Source organism: Suncus etruscus, chromosome 7 (assembly GCF_024139225.1).
Source record: "Suncus etruscus isolate mSunEtr1 chromosome 7, mSunEtr1.pri.cur, whole genome shotgun sequence".
NCBI classification, from domain to species: domain Eukaryota; kingdom Metazoa; phylum Chordata; class Mammalia; order Eulipotyphla; family Soricidae; genus Suncus; species Suncus etruscus.
In genome coordinates, this window is record NC_064854.1 from 47,572,098 (window position 1) to 47,578,856 (window position 6,759).

The 6,759-nt window shown below is 36.5% G+C and overlaps 1 non-coding gene across 1 annotated transcript; it reads left to right on the top strand.

Annotated features, from left to right (window-relative positions):
- The first annotated feature begins 2,472 nt into the window (after positions 1-2,472).
- LOC126014768 (small nucleolar RNA SNORA51) lies at positions 2,473-2,604 on the top strand. Its single transcript, XR_007497765.1, has one exon. It is a non-coding gene; the product is annotated as a small nucleolar RNA SNORA51 (small nucleolar RNA).
- The last annotated feature ends 4,155 nt before the right edge of the window (positions 2,605-6,759 follow it).

The window sequence follows — 6,759 nt, forward strand, 5'->3', positions numbered from 1 at the left end:
AAGATCATACACTACGACCAAGTTAGTTCCATCCCAGGAATGCAAGGATGGTTTAACATCCATAAATCTATCAACATCATACACAACATAAACAACAAGAAAAATAAAAACCACATGATCATATCAATAGACACAGAGAAAACATTTGATAAGGTCCAACACCCATTCTTGATCAAAACTCTCATCAAGATGGGAATGGAAGGAACCTTTCTCAATCTAGTTGAAATATTATCCTCAATAGAGAAAAACTAAAAGCCTTTCCTCTAAATTCTGGTACATGACAAGGCTTTTTGCTCTCACCACTCCTCTTCAACATAGTACTGGAATTTCTTGCTATAGCGGTCAGGCAAGAAAAGGATATAAAGAGAATCCAGATAGGAAAGGAAGAAGTCAGGCTCTCATTGTTTGCAGATTACATGATACTTTACTTAGAAAACCCTAAAGACTCTACCAAGAAGCTCCTAGAAACAATAGATTCATATAGCAAAGTGGCAGGCTACAAAATCAACCTACAGAAATCAATGGCCTTTTTATACACCAATAATGATAGGGAAGAGATGGAAGTCAGGAAGGCAATCCCATTCACAATAGTGCCACACAAACTCAAATATCTTGGAGTCAACTTGACCAAAGACATGAAGGACCTATACAAAGAAAACTATAAAGCCCTGCTCCAAGAAATAAGAGAGGACACACAGAAATGGAAACACATACCGTGCTCATGGATTGGCAGGATTAACATCATTAAAATGGCAATACTCCCCAAAGCATTATACAGATTTAATGCGGTCCCCTCAAAAATACCCATGACATTCTTCAAAGAAGTGGATCAAACACTTATGAAGTTCATCTGGAACAATAAACACCCTCAAATAGCTAAAGCACTCCTAGGGAAAAGGAAAATGGGAGGCATTACTTTCCCCAACTTTAAACTGTACTACAAAGCAAAAGTTATCAAAACAGCATGGTATTGGAATAAAGACAGAACCTCAGATCAGTGGAATAGGCTTGAGTTCTCAGAGAATTTCCCCAGACATACAATTACCTAATTTTTGACAAATGAGCAAGAAATCTTACATGGAGCAGGGAAAATCTCTTCAACAAGTGGTGCTGGCAGAACTGGTTAGCCACTTGCAAAAAAGCAAACATAGACCCCCAGTTAACATCATGTACAAAGGTAAAATCCCAATGGATTAAAGACCTTGATATCAGACCTGATACCATAAGGTATATAGAACAACATGTCGGTAAAACACTCCATGACATTGAGACTAAAGGCACCTTCAAGGAGGAAACTGCACTTTCCAAACAGGTGAAAGCAGAGATCAACAGATGGGAATACATTAAACTGAGAAGCTTCTGCACCTCAAAAGAAATAGTGCCCAGGATACAAGAGTCACCCATCTAGTGGGAGAAACTATTCACCCAACACCCTTCAGATAAGGGGCTAATATCCAAAATATACAGGGCACTGACAGAACTTTACAAGAAAAAAACATCTAATCCTATCAAAAAATGGGGAGAAGAAATAAAAAAACACTTTGATAAAAAAGAAATTCAAATGGCCAAAAGGCACATGAAGAAATGCTCCTCGTCACTAATCATCAGGGAGATGCAAATCAAAGCAACGATGAGATACCACCCCACACTGCAGAGATTGTCACACATCACAAAGAATGAGAACAATCAGTGCTGGCGGGGATGTGGAAAGAAAGGAACTCTTATCCACTGCTGGTGGGAATGTTGTCTAGTCCCACCTCTATATAAAGCGATATGGAGATTCCTCCAAAATCTGGAAATTGAGCTCCCATTAGACTCAGCTATTCCATTCCTAGGGATATACCCTAAGAACACAAGAATACAATACAAAAACCCCTTACTCACACCTATATTTATTGCAGCACTATTCACAATAGCCAGGCTCTGGAAACAACCAAGATGCCCTTCAACAGACGAATGGCTAAAAATACAGTGGTACATATACACAATGGAATATTATGCAGCCGTCAGAATAGATGAAGTCATGAAATTTTCCTATACATGGATGTACATGATATCTATCATGCTGAGTGAAATAAGTCAGAGGGAGAGAGAGAGATGCAGAATAGTCTCACTCATCTATGGGTTTTAAGAAAAATAAAAGTCATTTTTGTAACAATCCTCAGAGACAATGAGAGGAGGGCTGAAACACCAGCTCACTTCATGAAGCTCAGCACAAAGACTGGTGAATATGCTATAGAAATAACTACACAGAGAACTACCATAGTCATATGAATGAATCAGGGAATGGGAAAGCCTGTCTGGAGTACAGGTAGGGGTGGGGTGGGATGGAGGGAGATTTGGGACATTGGTGGTGGTAATGTTGCACTGGTGAAGGGGGGGTTCTTTACATGACTGAAACCTAATCACAATCATTTATGTAATCATGATGTTTAAATAAAGGAAAAAATGAAGAAAAAAAAGAAAAGATAAGGCCTCCCAATGCTTACCACAGGCTGTGTTCTTTACACGGACTGTATAGAAATAGTAGGTACAGTAAATGCTTTCCATATACACCTCAAACCAGGCCCTTTGCCTGGTCTGTATTGTGAATGGGGGACAAAAAAAAGAAGAAAAAATAAGTAAGTTTAAAAAATTTCTTAGGATAGAAAATAAAAGAAAGAAAAATATAAATAAAGATAAAAAATAAATAAGTTGGTCAGTATCTTAGAGGGCAAAGGTTTATGGTGCTTCTTGAATGGCAGGGGTGAACTTTGCTAGATATAGCTTTCAGGGTTAGGTTTTGCATGGAGTATTTTAGGATAAACATGGTTTTTATGACAGAATACTAAGCAATTTGGTAGTGGGTACTGTAGAAGAGACTACCTTATGTAGTACCATCCACCATGTCTTGTTTATTTAGGTTCCTTTCCTGGAAAAAACTAATATTGTAGGTGTTATGATATAATAGTACCATAGCTTGGGTTAAAAAAGAAGAAAGGAGAGAAGGAAAAGAGAAAAAGAAATAAAAACTATGACAACAACAAAAAAAGGAAAGGAATAATAGTAATTTGCTAATACATACTCAATGAGTGGGTCCTATAACTCATAGTCAGTGGTGTGCGTTTGTCCATTTTAGTAGCCTCAATGGTAAAAAGCCTTAGGTCATAGCAGAAGACATAATCAGATGGAAATGGGTTAATTAAAATATTTTATCAAGACATTGTCATAATGAACACTGTATATGGAGTCTAATATGATAGAGTACAGAATTGAAAAATTAGGGTATCCACCCTATATCTCCAAGAACCTTTGTGGGCAAAGAAGTTGAAAAGTTATTTTATACATAGTAAAAATTAAGGCTTTAAAACAAACTGATAGTAAACACTGCAGTGAAGTCACTGGCTTCCAATCATGTTCTGTTCCTGATTTTGTGGATAAAGATATGAGAACATTTTTGTAGGCCTTGGCAGTGCAGGGCTGATTGGACATCTATCTGTTCAATCTAAACTGCTCTTTCCGTTGTTGCATACTTTGTGGTATAAAAGAGAGTAAAGGCTTTGTGTTTCTCCTCTTCTGATTGATTTGATCACTTTTCCTCATTATACCCTGGCATCTATGGTGTGTAGAGTACCTACCATTTAGACCATTGTGTTTCTTTATGGAAATTTACCCTTCTTTTAATACACATACTTTTCTTTTGACTTTGACTTTGGTTAGTACAATTAAATACTACTGTATCCTAGGTTCAAGTTAAGAAGAAGGTGGAACAAGAGTATTATGATATAATCTGAAGGTCAGAATTGGCATATGCCAATTACAGTATGCCAAGTACAGTATGATTATGTAAAACTATTATTTGAGAAGTAACTGCCACTTATAAATATCAGCACTTTGATTTGTAAATAATATGATACAATCTTCCATTAGTTTAAAACAATACCTTCTGCTATTAGAAAATCATCAGCTTGGAATAGTTAGTAAAATAGTTTGTTTACTACTATTTTTATGTCAATAATACCTTTGAAGGATGTGAATATTAAAATTTATTCCTAGCCTATTGACATTATTCAAGAGTCTACCAAGTTAACTAGTCCTAGACAGAAAGAATGAGGAGCAAACACAGGAAAATTATCTACTCTAGGCATTTATTTAATCATGCCTGGAGAATCTAGAGTTTGCAAAACATTGAGATGAGAAGAAAGTGCTGAGAGGTGCAATTAATTGTTTAAGTCACAGGTAAAAAATTAAGTAGTCTCATGTAACTGTCAGCATAGAGACAAAGGAAATATAAGTGATGGAGAAAAAGAAATATTCAACTTGATCATATGAAAACTCTGTTCAAACATAAGCCGCTTTATTCATAATGCTGGTTAATAGTTTAATTATTATAAGGATCAAATTAGGAGATACAGCTATAACCTTATACCCCTCATTCAAAGCCACAGTCACCTTGGAACTCAGTTGCCTTTGTTCAGATGGTTTGTCAGGTTAGTCACAGATTGGCTCTGAATTGAAAGAACAAGTGTTGACATTGTTTTGTAGGATAGATGTCAACTTAAAAAATTCCTCACTAGGTCCCAGCCACTATGGTAAAGAGTTAAAATTTTATTCATGATTTATGTCTTGCTCAGAATCCCTACTTAGAAAGCCCAGTGTCACTCAGGACAGCACTATGTCTCTTTCTTAGGCTCCCCCATAGATGGTGGTAGCCTGGAATATAGATGTCAAAAAAACAGGTGACAGCTAGCCAAGGAGCATAAAAACTAAACTATGTAAAAAATGAAGTAGGGAATAAAGTAATGGGAAAAAACTGAAACCTTGGGAGCATCATTGACAGTGCCTGTTCTGGACTGGAGCCCCTGCAAGTTGGTTGTGAGATAGAAGTCAAGTCCTATTTTTCTAGCAATGCTTGCTGTTATATCCTGTACTAATGAAATGCATCCAATACTGATCTACTTCCAAATAAAACCTCAGCCAAAGTCACTTAGCAATTTATTTGTTGATACTTCTAAAAAATGAGACATTTTATAATTTTTTAAACACCGTGGTTACAAGTTTGTTCATGGTACAGGTGTTTTTTTTCTTCCACAGATAAAGTTGTTCATGAATGAACTCCAGTCATACAATGTACAATAAGCTTGATCAATGCACATTTCTTGCCACCAATGTCCCCAGTTTCCCTTTCATCCTCCCTAATGTTCTCTCCCCTTCCTTTCTCTGGGGCATACATTTTTTTCTCTCCCCTCCCCCTTTCTCAAAAATGAAACATTTTTCGCCCCAAAATTCAATTTAAAGGAAACTTAAGGGCTTTTTATTTTCATTTATTTTCCTTCTCAGTTGATTCCAGATATCTGTGTGCAAGGAAAAAGAGTTCTGTGCTTTTGACACTGTTATTTCTTGTTTCTATAATCATCATTATAATGATGGAAAAGGCAAATTTCTGCTTAGTTTCTTTTCTCTTTTCATGGCTGCCAAAACCCTTCTGTTCTATGCACCTAGAAAAAGGTCAGATTACTTTAATTAATATGGCATGACCTTGGCCACATGTCAGATAGAGAAAAGCATAAAGAATGGTATCAGATGTCCTCACATATGTCTCAATAGTCCTACCAGATCCATTATCACTCACAAAGGAAGTTTGCTTGTCCTAAAATGCTCAACAACATCTTCAGCTGCCCTTTGATGAAATGATTATTTATGCCAAATCCCATAACAACAACAACAAAAAAAGAAGCCTGATGCATTCTTGATCAAAAGTAAGCTAAATGCTGGCCATTTTATTCAAATTAAACAAACAGTATTGTTGTATATAAGATGAGAACGAGAAATCAGAGCAAAATGCTCTTATAGAGATATCTAAACCTTTTTAAAAAATCTTTATTAACTATGAGAACTACCCTGCAGTGGAAGGAATATAGAGGGAAATTGGATAATTGGCGATGCCTGGATTTCTCCTTGAAGTGCACAATATGGTGCTATGTGTTGTACTTAAATGGTAAGAAAGTTAAGGTTGGTGCCTGTGCTGTGTTTTTGGCCTTCTCTTAGGTTGAAATAAGCTGTTAGACTCAAAACAGCTCATCTGGGAGACAAGTACATAAAGGACTATGGCCACAGGACTGAGCAAACAGGTTTTGCAGGTACTACCAAAACCAGAAGATAGAATGCATGCTAAGAGGCAGAACTCTTCAGTTCAAGAGACTGAAAGCACATTAAAACTATCTGTAAGATGTCATCAACATTGGAATGGAATTATTAATGCAGCAGAATTTATTTGAGCCTGCAAGTAATTTTATCAGTCATCTCTATTGTGTGTGCTTGGCTATTCATGTCCAAATTTAAAGAACCTTGTGTCTGTTAGTGAGATTCTTCCCAAGGAGGTTAAGAGAAAATCTGAAAGTCTATAGATCCCGGATTTGGACTCACTGTTATCTCCTTGGCAGTTCTGAGAAAACCATGTCCTACACTGGACACAGAAAGAACTTAAGGATAAGACTGTATGTAGTGTAATTTATTTGGGCCATTCATTTTTCTTAAAGATAATACTCATGGACATTTTTAAGATTAAAATATAGTGACAAACTAAGTAATTCACATAAACTTTAAGGATAAACTCAGGCCTTCAAAGGTATCTGTGGCTGTTGTTGAGTTATGCTAAGGTCTTGGATCCATTTGCTCTTACTGCTAAGAACAATAAGGGAGTGGGGTTTTTTGAAAGCAGTAGTAGGCAGCTGTGCTTTATGATGCTTTGTTAAAAGATAGATTTACATAACACCTTAA